The sequence below is a fragment of the Barbatula barbatula genome, assembly GCF_947034865.1.
Source record: "Barbatula barbatula genome assembly, chromosome: 16".
In the NCBI taxonomy this organism is placed as follows: Eukaryota; Metazoa; Chordata; class Actinopteri; order Cypriniformes; family Nemacheilidae; genus Barbatula; species Barbatula barbatula.
In genome coordinates, this window is record NC_136779.1 from 4,908,485 (window position 1) to 4,923,122 (window position 14,638).

The 14,638-nt window shown below is 38.1% G+C and overlaps 1 protein-coding gene across 2 annotated transcripts in view; it reads right to left on the reverse strand.

Annotated features, from left to right (window-relative positions):
• Positions 1–14,638, reverse strand: part of ndst2b (N-deacetylase/N-sulfotransferase (heparan glucosaminyl) 2b) — a 51,817-nt gene that overhangs the window by 17,127 nt on the left and 20,052 nt on the right. The window contains exon 2 of one of the 2 annotated variants that reach the window (XM_079475834.1): positions 1,075–1,212. The exons of the other annotated variant lie outside the window; for it this stretch is intronic. The gene's annotated coding sequence lies outside the window, so the exon portion shown is untranslated. The remainder of the gene's footprint in view (positions 1–1,074; positions 1,213–14,638) is intronic. 2 annotated transcript variants of the gene reach the window in all.

The window sequence follows — 14,638 nt, forward strand, 5'->3', positions numbered from 1 at the left end:
TCAGGCAACCCACCAACTAGATTTACACATCTCTCCTGCAGACATGAGGTGAACGGAAAGAGTTTCAAGTGCCGTGCTGTTACCCAAACAGGCTGCTCCATTATACAATGTTGATTTCCCTACAGCGAAACTCATGTGGAATTTGACAGCCTGATCTATATGCAATTGACGAACGCTCAAAGGAACATCGGGGGACTTCAGTGCCCGTTTTCGTTTCTTTTCAATAGCCAACCCTCCCAGAGTGATCTGCTCGATAGCATCTACTTGCAAACTTTGATCATTTTTGAGCACATTTATGACAGCTTACCTAGATGACTTGATAACAAGCATAAAATGCTGTGACATTATCTAGAGGGGGATTTTCAAAAACGTAATGTTTTTAAATTTTATTTAAAATTGTATATTTTACAAAAATGTTTTATCATACATAATACTTGGTCTTAACTGATCTATAACCCAATTGGAATATAGACGTTTCAATTGAGGCATACATCTGGCCTGAAGTTAATTTCCGGTCTGTGTTTGTTATTAAGTCTGGCTAGTTTAATAATTAAATTGAATATTTTATTTTATTTATATTAATATTTTATCGTATAATAATTTTATTAAATAAACAATTTGTTGTGTCTTCATTTTATTACATAAATAAACAATTTGTTGAATGGGTTGTGTAGCTTTGTCGCATTTAAGTTTAGCCAAGTAATGGTTCTTCCTCTGGTAATCCAAAATAACACTGGCTAAACATACTTTTAACTTAATTTGACTTACTATATCTTTCGGTTGTTTTCAGAAATAATCTACAGGGACTCAATTCTTTGTGCTTTCTTTTTTAAAACCGTCTATAGTCGTATGGCTAAACGGTTTAGGCTGAATGTACAAAAAAACAAGAAAAATCACAGAAAACACAGAACTTGCAGATAAATTTCAATCACACTGCCTTGCAAGCACTGTGAGAATCTGATTTCAGACCCGCTTCCACCGACACCTGCACTTCCCGTGTGACGCCATGTGACCACTTTCATTTTACAATAATTCCTTTGACAAATGTCAGCCTCAACACTTCTGTATACTCACATCAGAGCGCTGGATTACAAAAAGACACAGGCAAGTTCTTGAAGCAGCATGAGAGGTGACAGGACAAAGAGCCGATGCTTTCCACTGCTGTCATGTTGAATCGGAGGAGACTGCACAGCGGTCACTCACAACAGCTTCCTGTAAAGAAGGTGGGCAACAAAAGATTCAGAGGCTGCTTTCTTCTGCAAGATCTACAAAAAAAGTATCTGTTCTGACATCAACATGTGATTTACAGAAGGGGAGAGCGGGGACGAATGTGTAACATAGTGATTTACCCGAAGCCCTGACTACATAAGCATTCCATTCCATTTAAGCATTTGGCAGACGCTTTTATCCAAAGCGACTTACATTGCATTATCCTATACATTTTACTTGGGTATCTGCAATCCCCTGGGATGGAACCCACAACCTTGTGTGCTCTTACCACTGAGCTACAGGAAATTCCAAGCTTTGATGTCACATTCAGCACGCAACCTTTGACCTTTGCTGCCGAATATCATAAGATTACGTCATAAGATGCCGAATATCATAAGATAAATGTAATTTAATAGATTTTTGCAAAGATAAAAGACATTAGGTGTTCACAGTTACATAATAACAAGGTCATAGTTAGTTAAATTAATTAAAAAAAGGGTAACACAAAAAAATCTAGCTTATATTGGTGTGTTACTTTTGACCCAATCAGTAGGGTGCAACTTATCTTCAAAGTGAAATTATACAAACGTCATTTCAACATTTGAACAAAATACCACCTGGTATTGCTAGACCACACTTGTGAGTTACGGACCACAACAAAAATATATCTCTTTCTGGAAAATTATCTTTTAAAATGACATTTATCTGAAAAATGGCACTTTGGTCCCGCTCTCCCCTAGTAGTGTTGAAACAACAACAGACCCACAAGCATCACATAAAAGCATTTGTAAGTGAGTGGGCTACTGTAAATCTGGTGAGCGCAGCATGCTAGCGATGGGGATTTAAATATTAAACAACTCAGTTAACAGTTGACCGTGACAGAGTCCTGTGTAATTTCGCTTCTAACTGCGTCGCCCCCTATTTGCACGGGCCTGCCGAGCGTCTACATTTTTCAATAACGAATATGCTCGCGGAAAAGACGCGAAATGGGAATCGTTCCTAAAACGCCTCATAAATCACCTCCCTACTGTTCGGTTTCTATCCAAACACACTTTGAACGTGGACTATTAATAATGAAACGCATTCATAATCATTAAAATGATTAGTTAAATAATCATTATAATCATCATCACCTTGGCAACAACCCACAACTCCCGAACATTGTCTTCCCTAAAATTGTCCAAATGTAATGACTCATCCATTATGTTGACTCTATCATAAAACATTTGAGAATTTTTTTTTAACAAATTAAGGCCATAAAACAACATTCTTATTCCTTCAACTCAAATAACATCTTTTATCAGTATATGTGTACATTGGGAATTAAACCCACGACGGCCATCTTGCCGTGCATTAACAAGCTTCAGTAACAAACCTGCATGTTACAAACATGATGTCAAATACACAGGTAAATATAACGCCATACAATTACTGCACGCTTAAACGCTTCTTGAAAATGATAGATTTTGTATCTATATTTTAATCCATCTGTGTGGGGGGGGTGCTGGACCAACCCATTATGGGAACAAGTGTTAAGTCTGTCGCCATGACAACACAGAAAATAGCACTTGAGCACCACAGCTCAATGAATTCAATGTCTTTAAGGCAAAATCTGACATTTGGTCCATGGAAAGTGATGCTGCTTCAGCTTGACCCATCTGGAATGCAATCATAAAATGCTATTTCATACTAGATGCTTTTCATTGGAATTTAGTCATTTTTATTGGAACTCATGCTCATCAAATCCTTAAAAAAACAACCAAAAATAGTTAAAAGCCAGATTGTCTGAATAACACAGTTGGCGCTGAAACCAGTGACATATTAACATACGTTTTTAACGGCGAACTTTCACAGCAATTAAGGGTGAAAATATACCACGGTGTGAAATCCTGGTATGAAACAGAATAAGGGACTTGAAGAAACAGTAACCCCGAAATAATCCTTCTATTAAAAACTTTCTTTCACAATGACTTCTTTGACTTCTACTGACTTTGTTCCAAAAAACACCTTCTGTAACCAGACCTTTCGATATTCATTGACTTCATAATTCGGATGGCGGGCAGCGGAAAACTACTCCCCTGAACGCTATCAGGCCATGCTAGAAAGTTTGTCCAATTGGATGAAACTCTGAAATATTCATGACCGGCTGATAGACTTGATGCATTCAGTAGTTTGGCCTGGCTTTCACCCACTGACAGAACATTAGCATCTATTACAGAGAGAGCAAATGGACCTGAAAATGGCTGGTTTCTTGTTTAAAGGCATCAGTAAATATTTAAGAGGAAACTATTCATTTCACAGGTTTCAGGCAATAGTAGCTCTGAAAATCATCTGTGAAAAAGAGCTGAAAGGACCGGTGCCGTGGCTTCACCTTAATTCAAATATAAAAATACTCTTATGTGGTTTTTACAAATATGAATCAATTATAATGCAGCATTATTTTATTTTAAATTGATGATTTAAGCACGATTAACACAAAGTAGAGAATAATTCATTGCTAAAGCCTCTAATGAATGCTTTGGCTCTCTCTTCCTGCTAGGTCAGTGTTGCTGTGAAAAGGGACTTCTTATCATCAAGTACGAAAAACATCTTCTGTTAGCACACACTCTACCCCTGAGCAGTTTGTGAATGTGGGATTGTTGTGTTTCAGGAAAGTGAGAAAGAGTGGAGAATCATGAGACACGTGAAGTCACGTTTTAATTCCTATTATAGTACATGGCTGTCATCTTTGATAATATATAGGACTGTCCTGTCCCATGATTCCAGAAGTGTTTGAGAGCTTTGAGTTCTTGTTTATCTATTGTTAACCAATCATGTGAGCTTGATTTACCAGAGTAAGGGGTAACGTAGTTAGTAAAAATACTAAATACTACTGCATTTTGGATGTAAGGCAGGTCGGCCTCTGGAACTCCTTGAGAGTGCTGAAGCTGACTTCTGCTGGCAAAACTACAAACTATTTTTCGTCACAAAATGTTATTCTATTAACTATATTCCTGACTCTGAGTCTTCTTTCATCATAACAGGTCTACGGGTCTTTTACTGTAAATCCCCTACAATGGAAAAAAGTGTCATGAACAAAACGAAAAAAAGACATATTATATTTTCTTTAATTTTTTTATTTGCTTTTATGTTAAAGTGTCCGATAACAAATATTTGATTGATTTTTTATCGTTTTATTCATGCTTTTTGACACAACAATAACAAGTAATATGACAAAAATAAAATCATGCATTATGCATCAATATCGTGCACAAAATGTCAGCAAGTTACCATCCCCTTCGCTCTTTCTGTCATGTCAGTGTTGATGCAACCCCATTTCCATAATCCCCATCATGTGCAGGACCTGAAGCCTAGACATCTCAAACGTCCAAACATTTTATTAACTATACCACACGATTTTACCACGCTGATGTAAGTACATTGGCATCCTCTCACATTACATCTCTCTGTGGTTGATGTGCTGTATCTCCAGCACTTTTGAGTCTTAATCGAAAAACCAAAAAAAGGTGAATATTAAAGGATGAAAGGAGAATATGAGGGAGACGTTGGAAACGGAGGGATAGCGGAGCTGGTTGATTATACCCCCTGTCTGCAGTGCCTTGTTGGATCGGATCAAGAAGGCCCAGTTCTCCTGTGAGATTATTTTACGGGACGTGTGTGTAAATGAAGAGCGTCCGAGGCTGTGAAGCATCCCTATATGGGTGTGCCGCTGGCCGCTGGCACACCAGTTTACTCTGATCTAAGGTGAGAGCTTTCATTCCTACACTATATGCATTGGCAGGAGGGACTTAACCATCTGTTGTGACAGATATTAGGTGATCTGTCATGTCTGACTAGCATTCAAGCAGCTGTTGACCTGCTTTTTAAATTATGAATGATAATTTATGAATTTGCATTAAAGGGATAGACATTTTTTCATAGGTTTTTCCCCTCCAAACCTGTATGAATTTCTTTCTTCTGCAGAACAGAAAAGAAGATATTTTGAAGGATGTTGGTAACCAAATAACATTGGTCCACGCTGATCCATTATGGACACAAAACCACTGAGACATTTTTCAAAGTATCTTTTCTGTTTCACAGTAGAAAGATCATTTTTATTTTTGGTTCAACTATCCATTAGTTTAACTATTCTATTACAGTATATAACTGAGCAGCTTTAAAGGAATAGTTCACCCCCAAAATGGTCCACATTGACTTTCCCCAGTAGGAATAAAAAATAACTATGGTCAAGTTCATGGGGTACTTTTTGGGGTGAAATATTCCTTCAAAATAAAAGTGAACCCTAAACCTGATCCTGATGTTGTGTGGATTACTTTAAAGTCCCGTTTTGGTCCGTTTTGGAGGTAGAGGCCCTAGTCAACATGTGCTTTTACTGTATATAAAAACAGCTATGACATTCTACATAATGAATGATTTTGTGTTTTGTTTTTCTCTTTTATAAGCATCACTGATTGTTATGGCTTGAAGTGTTTTACCGGATATCAGTATGTTCCAGACGTTAAAGAACGAGGAACTAACGTAGCGCTAACCTTACCAAAATGTATTAATAATAAGGTCTTGTGATTTTCCATGTAACGAAGTGTCTGGATCAGAGCATTACCTCACTTCCTAATTTATTCTCATAAAATGGACCTATCCCTAATAAACCTTTGACTTTGAGTAAACTGCACTTCTGTGTCTGTCATTCTTGGTCAGCGGGCACAGACTCTTCAGCTTTCTACCTTGACACAAGTAATAATCTTACACTTATTGTCCGTCTATTGGAAGAACTGTGTCTATCGTCCACATTGCCGTGAAATAATAAAGCAGAAAGTTAATAAACAACCGACAGAAATGACACATTGCTGACGTGTCTTAGGTTTTACTCATGCGCATTACATGGATGGAAGCATTTTCAGACATTTCAGTGTGGATGGGGAGCGTTTGGGAAAAGCGTGCAAAGGCTAGTGTGGACGAAGAGCGTTTTGAAAATGAAAACTCAGTTTTCCTATTTAAAATGCACTAGTGTAGACAGAAGGATTTCAGCATGATACTACAACAACCAAGTCCATGAAGAATTCAGCTTCAGGGAAAATAGCAAAATCTGATAACGTATTTTGTCGTTTTTGATCCAACATCATGGACATCATCTTTGCAGTCTGCTTACATTTCTTCAAGAGACAGATCCAATTTATCTGGTGTTTTTGAAAATCTGTTCAAAATACACTCTCTCTCATTTCTTTCTCACGTGCACATGTTTTACCCCCCAAAAAACCCAAATCTGTGTGAATGTCACGCTAGATCCTACTGTTTTTCATGCCGGAGTCGACTGAAATGAAGCACCATAATTACTGTCAACTACTGCGAATACAAATTAAGTGGTCAGCGTGGTTGTAGGAAAAGTGTTTTATAGTCTAACACCAGCAATTGGCCTCTGTACACATCATGTTTTCAGATCAAGAGCCATTAGTGTTACTTCAGGAAGTGACTGTTACTGTAGTTACAAATGACCTTTTGTGTCTCGAACCAATCAAAAGTAAATAACCTTGTAATTCTAACTCAAAAGAACGTTTAACACAGACCTGTTTGTTGCAAGAATCCGCCAAACACCGCAAAACACATCAGTACCGCCAATGGTACATACCTGTGGCTAATAAAAGCCAACTTTGGGGAAACATGAAAACACTTTCAAGGCCACCAAGATGACCAAACTTTTACCGTCAGGTAAAATACTGCAGTCAGAAACATCTTTTACATAGCCGACACCACCCCTCTAGTGTTCATGCATCTCAGTTACTATAAAAACGGCAGTGATAGTCGCACTAATATTCGAGAAGCTTTTGCAGGTGAAGTCAATGGACTATGGAGGCTAGTTTTAGCTCATAGCCCACAGGGTGATGTAAACAGTGCTGCGGACTGGGCCGTAGGTTTACCTCAGACTTCGTAAGCAGGGTGGTGATGTTAGCTGAGGTAAATGGTTTTGCGTTATACTAACAACTCTAAACATCTAATGGCCCTCTGAAATCTGTAAACATGGAACAAATAACAAACTGGCACAAGGGCCTTATATTCAGCTCAACTTCAACATGAACTTGAGACGAAATTGTGTGAGTTTTAAAAACTATTAAAGAGCCTTACTGAAGTCATTTATGAAATTACTGAAGGAGGAGATGAAAAAAATATAGGGAATGAAACAATGTTTCAATTTAATAATATTTCATATATTTAATAATGATAATTCTAAGTTGACCTATGGAGTGTATTCTTTTACAAAAGTATACATCAGAAATAGAAGGCAACATCATATAATAAATATTTTTTATTTTATTAATATTTTTTTGACATATTAATTCATATATTATATGTAAAGGTAAATGTTAAGATAGACCTAACCCAGTGTTTCTCAAACTTTTCCTGCCATTCCCCACTTTGGAGGTAAGGAAGGGGTGCGAGCCCCACCTGTCCCCAATAGCCAAAAACAAAATGGTAAAGACTTTGGATAAAAAAGTGTCTGCTAAAAAAAATGACTAAATGTAATAAGGTCCACTGTCTGTCTCGGTTTTCTCTGCGGGTCCCGAATCTCCAGTTTTCTTTTCTTTGCGATCCGATGTTGTTTTAAGTAATTTTAAGTTTTGAGTGTATGGTCAATAATAAAGTAAATAATAGAGATGACAAAATGTTGAGAAACATTTTGAGAAAGACTGACCTAACCTGACAAACATTTTTAAAGAACATTCGATATATATATATGTTCAATACAGAACATTATAAAAACCACAGGGCACTGTGCCACTTAAAACACCTTAGAAACCGCATATCAATGCACTTAAAATTCTCAGAGTTTCAGTTTCAGACCAAATCTTTATTATATCCCATCAGCTAGACAGCATCTTAATTAGATGAGGAGAGTGGAGGACCACAAACTGAGCTGTCTGTGTCAAGTGAAGGAGAACATACGGCTTTCCAAAAGCCCCAAGAGGACGTTATCCTCAGTCTTTACATTCACTCGCCAACTGTAGCAAAAGCGATTTTTTATAAAGTAGGCGGCTGGGAAACAACTGTGCCAATTGATGCAAAAACGCTGCCTTCAAGTCCCACTATCATAAGTAAGGCATTCCCCGCTCGTCTTTTAAATCCAGAGTATCTGTTCCTATTTTAGACTAAAGAGCTACAGAGTTCAGAAAAAGAGTCTTCCTTCTAGTTCTAAACCCAAAACGCTGCAGGAGAACACCAAGCATGTATAATTCATTATGCAGAGAAAAAATATATATATCACACACTCTGCATTTTAGGAAAAATAATAAATTATAGAAGTATAACAAATTAGGGCAAATGCTCCAAGAGGAAAAGAGCACAGCTTCAGTCTGTCAGGAGAGACTGACAGAGCTCAAGACTGACAGATGTGACAGTCTTTCAAGATCCTTTCGGACAGCTGACTCACTTCCAATTCAGGTTATATAAAGCGTGGATAGAGAGCACGCTTCCTGGGGGACATACAGTCGGAAAGAATCTATTAGTAATGCTGAGAAATGTTAAGAATCCAGTTGTCCATTACTTATGGTAGACTTATGGTAACAGAATCTGGGGAAAAGCTCAGGCAGAATCTGATTATGAAGTCCATAATGGCATATTCAGACTGTTTGAATTTCTAGAGCAGAGCGAACCATAGATACGTTTGAATAACTAATGGACAACTGGATTCCTAACATTTCTCAGCATTATTAGATTGTAATTACCCACTCACATTTGGTATCGGTGCAATGCTTAGAATTTCCACTTTTGGTTCATCTACTCGCCACAACATCATTACAGCGGTACCTCAATAGAGAGTGTTAAAACAAACCTGTTTCTTCATAGCAACGGCCTGCTACAGCTCCTCTGTTGGACAACTTTAAAGGCGAAATTCGCCATTTTTTGCACCCTCAGATTTTCAAACAGTTGACTTGACTTAATATTGTCCTATCCTACAAACAATATATCAATGGAAAGTTTATTTATTCAGCTTTTAGGTGATGTATAAATCTGAATTTCGAAAAAATGTACCCATGGTTATGTGGTCCAGGGTCACATATATTCAAATCAATCACTTCAAGAAGACAAATATCTATCTGGCAGTGGATAGGAGGCAGTGCACAAGACATTGGAACAGCTTAGATGTGCAATATTTGAAAGCAAAGACAAACCAAAGTAATAAAGAAAAATCACAGTCAGCTTGTATGCTTTTTGTGTTCTTATACACAATAGACACTGTGACAGAGAGGATAAAAACATGCAGCCTGAACACGCCACTAAAACTAAACAACATCCTCCCTGCTGTACCTCTCTACTGTCTCTATAGACGTCTTTTCTGATACTAAACATTGTGACGCATGTTTGTGGGCGGAGCTTAGGTGGAGGCCGAAAGATCCCCTTGATCGCATTACTAATGCTAGGTTGCACGTTTTGTTTGCTTGCTTTTTGACAATGACTAGAAAGATTTCGGACGACCTGTCACTCACTCAATGGATCCAGAGACGAACTAACATGATTACCTCCGGATAAGTGGCCTGACATCTACACCTACCAGACAGAGAAACTAAGCGTGTATAGTAGGAGGGTGTAGCGGACTGGACCCTACTTACAAAGTCTGAGGTAAACCTGCGGCCCAGTCCGCAGCACTGTTTACATCACTCTGTGGTCTATGAGCTAAACTTAGCCTCCATAATCCATTGATTTCACCTGCAAAAGCTTTCCAAACATTAGCGCGACCATCACTGGAATTTTTATAGTAGCTGAGATGAGTGAAGACTGGAGAGGTGGTCTCGGCTTTGTAAAAGCTGTTTCTGACTGCTGTATTTTTTTTACAGTAAAAGTTTGGTCGTCTTGGTGGCCTTGACCTTTTTCATGTTTCCCCAAAGTTGGCTTTTATTAGCCACAGGTATGTACCATTGGCGGTACTGATGTGTTTTGCGGTGTTTGGCGGATTCTTGCAACAAACAGGTATGTGTTAAACATTCTTTTGAGTTAGAATTACAAGGTTATTTACTTTTGATTGGTTCGAGACACAAAAGGTCATTTGTAACTACAGTAACAGTCACTTCCTGAAGTAACACTAATGGCTCTTGATCTGAAAACATGATGTGTACAGAGGCCAATTGCTGGTGTTAGACTATAAAACACTTTTCCTACAACCACGCTGACCACTTAATTTGTATTCGCAGTAGATGACAGTAATTATGGTGCTTCATTTCAGTCGACCTCCACATGAAAAACCGTAGGATCTAGCGTGACTTAGAATTTTTGGGCTAAGACACGTGAGAGAGAAAGGAGAGAGAGTGTATTTTGAGCAGATTTTCAAAAGAGAATACATAAATATGTGTAAACGTGTTTAAATATTCTTCAAATGCTGCCTGTCTTTAAATCCAGATGACAGCAGATTTGGTTCTGCTTGTTTAAAAAGAGGCAGAGAAGTGTTGTTATTGATTGATCATAAGAGTGTTTAAACTCAGACCAAGTTACTCAGCATTCATTTGAACAGAAAATGTGCATGTCGACCTATATTGCATTTAGGGCCTACCGTATGAAAAAGTATAGCATACATTTTAAAGGAAGTTTAAAGGAAACCGAAAAGGACGTTATTATGGTGATTTTAGATTTGCGCATGTTCACAACACGACGTAAAGATAACTTGAAGGGGTCATATGGCGCGAATACATGTTTTTCCGTGTCTTTGGTGTGTTATTGATTGCCATGCATGTATTAGACACGTAAAATATGCATTCTATCAAAAAGCGAATGCTTGAAAAACTTGTGTAGCCACACCCCCAAAACGTTTGTGGTATGATTCGACTAAGACTGCCCAAATGTATACGTAAGTAAGGTGGGCGTACCAGTTAGTACAATTGCTTTGAAACCTGATGTTCCAAATATGATAAGCACTGGTTAACTGGCCAATCATAGCACATCTCGCTTTTCAGAGCGATGAGCTTTGTAAGAAATCTGCGCATTTCCGAGAGGCGAGGCAAAAGAGGAAATACAAACATGCACGGTATAAAAACAGCGTTTTTGAACCTTAAATCGTGTATACACATTGCATTACATCTAAAACAAACGATAATATTTGTTTTAGCTGAGTCATATGACCCCTTTAACTTAATTGAATGTACGATTCTTGCTGTGAACGGATTCGTTTGAAACTTTTCGTCCTCAATAGCTTTCCTGTAGCTCGTTGGTAAGAGCATGGCACTAGCAATGCCAAGGTCGTGGGTGCGATCCCAGGGGATTGCAACATACTTAAGAATCAAATGTATAGTCAATGCAATGTTAGTTGCTTTGCATAAAAGCGTCTGCCAAATGTAATGTTAAAATCTGTCACAGAAAACTCTATGTGGTATTTCGAGGGAGTTTTCTGCAGACTTCTGCTGGTGCTTATTCCACGCTGTCTCAGCGCTGAGTGTGGAATAATGGAGCTCTGCCGCTAGAGCACCTCTTGAGGTCGGGAGGTGAGGGTTACCTGCACAGCCCTCTCTCTCTGGTCTCCAATACACTGGCGTTCTTTCCGTCAAGCTTCTGTTGCAAACACTTTAATAACGAGTAAATCTGCATGCTCGCCAGGTCACTCGCAAATTTATATTTTTTGGAGTATGGAGCCCTGTACATACGTGCAATATTTGCATGAAACATGATGTGTTTATGTCATTTTAACTGTTTCTCTGAAGGCTATGAGGGATCAGTCAGTGGAGGAAGGAGGATTGAAAGTTTGAAATGATCGCCACCTCTGCTAATACCAGCACTATAAAAAAAGCATATAAAGAAAACAACCACAGCTCTTTACTAAACACTGCACCTCTTAAGAAAACAAAGGATAATTATTGTGCAATTACTGCCTGTCAGTTGATTCTTTTCATTTTGTGTTTTTAAGATAAATAGGAGACTATTTTCTCTATATATTTGAGCATCCTTAAAAAGTCAAAATATCTAATCTCGTTCTCGTCACACCCCTGGTGTATAGTAAAGATAAACTGAGAGTGTATACATCTGGAGCCTGCGTGTTCTTTGAGCGAGATCTTGCAAAAAACTTTTTAGATGTGTATTCTTTGGATAAAAGCGTCTGCTAAATCAGGTCCGTAGCCAGCCAGTTGAAAGGGGAGGTTATTTTTTTCAAAAAGTGGACCTTTCTGCAGTTTTTCTCCTCCTTTTGTATTTAATTATGAGGTTCAAATACTTCATTTTGGTGACCTTTTATGCACTAATTTCTGCTGGATTAGCTTGTCTGCTGGTATCTTAACCAGCACGCTTTTGGATGCACCTAAAATATTTATTGCATTGTTGTCAAATTGCTTCCTCGTGTAACACTTTTGTCGGTCCATACACAGTTCATAAGTTTAAAGACCAAACTAACAACAGAAGAGATTTAATTTACTTTACTGAAATATTAATAATAATTCTTCTAAATCTTGTTTCTTGACTCTCTGTCAATGGCTCTTTGCTATGTTTTATTATTATAATTACGCTACGTTATTATATTGTAGACCAGGGGTACCCAACCTTTTTTCTGCAAGGGCCACATAATTCTCCCTGTCTTTAATGGGGGGCCGGGTCGGTTTGTAACAGAAAATTACATGGGCCGGAGGTACTACTTGAATTATTGTGGAGATTTAATTATGATTTGAAATGTATTTATTATGCCTCGTAATGGTATAATAGTTTATTAATAGTTAATAGTTTAGTGCTACTCAAATTCAAAACATTTTCTTATTCATATTAATTAACCTTTCTCTTTCCCAACCGCTTGGCCATTTTGTCGTCTCTATGAAATTTTCAGATGGTTCGCGTGTAAGTGCTATCGCAATGGTACGTTATGAATTTAACAAATTATTAGGCTATGTGAGTAACTTAGAGATATTTGGGTCTGAAAGCCAATATTCTGACGCTCGCTCACGGCCCTACTAGAGCAAGCTCCTGATTGGTTAACGCTGCGCGAATTTTCGCCAAAGTTCAGATTTTTCAACTCAGCGTCATTCGCGCGAATCGCGCCGCAAGTAGGTCATCACATCTTTGCATTGACTTAACATGTAAATCACTCACGCTTAACGCTTCATTCGCGTTTGGTGTGAACACACTATAAGGCATTGTTCAGAGGGCCGGTCCAAATCTGTGGCCAGGCCACATTCATATATATATATATAACACCTCCCCCCGCATCATTCAGAGGCGATGCTTCTTCACGTTGCTTTGAAAAGTGTATTGCGAGAACTCTCTCTGTCTGCGCACGCACACACAAGCGTCCTGCAATAATAATCATATTAATTTGAAACAGCAACCCAGAAATTTGTCACAAGCATTGATTAAAACAATGATGACAATAATCACATAAAAAAAACGACTTAAATTCTGGACCTTTGGCAGTGAGGGGGGGTTCGTTCGAACCACCCGAACCCCCCCTGCCTACGGCCTTGTAAATGACTACATGTATTCGCAACAACCAACCAAGATTTAAAAAAAGTAGTGCCACAAGGAAGAATATTATGTGCAACATCAATATCGCATAAATACATAATCTCCAAATCTGAATAGCAAATGGTAGTGCACTATTATCTGCTGTGCAATGTGTAATGAAGATAATGACTCCATTCAGCAGCATACAATCAGAGGGAAAAAAACCCAGAGGACACACCTACACAGCACTCGCACAACAATGCCATCACATGGGCAAGAGCTTAAATCGTGAACATGTAAAGAAAAGCGGTGTGCCATTTATTCTACATATATTAGCTTTAAAGACACACCATACGCATAATCCCAAAAATTATTTTTGACAAATAAATGCATTACGGTCAACAATTCCGTGCTTCTTTGTCTTGAAAAACCAGAACAAAGGAGTCATCTTGTACTACACACTTGTCCAATCAAATGCTCTCTATAATGACAACATACTTCCAGCATACGTCAAGCCCTTTCATGGGGTTTTAAAGTCTTTTCACGACTGTATTAAAACCCCTTGAAAAGACGAAAACACACAATGTACAGGCAGAGTACACCATGTGCTCTTAATATTGTTATCGGACAAAGATGAAACTTGACCGACCAATCTGCACAGGTAATGATTTGTTGAAGGTGAAATCTCTGAACGTCATGAAAGAGTATGGAGCGATCAAAACAAAGAAAACAGAACACACGGAGTCCATTATCGCCAATATGCCAACATGATGGCTTTAGCATGTGTTCCATTAGCCACGTCTCCTGGTGGCGGAGAATATGTTCTTTCTAAAAGCACTTATACAGAGTTATTTTTACCCTGCTAGAGCTCAAACCTGTTCTATTGCTTAGGTGAAGGAAAAATCTGCATGAAATGATTATTTATACACAGAATTCACTCAGTAGAATCATGCAGTTCTTATTGTTCAATTTAACATGATGCTTATGAAACTTAAAAATAAAATCATATGGGTTTGAAGGCAAATATATTAAT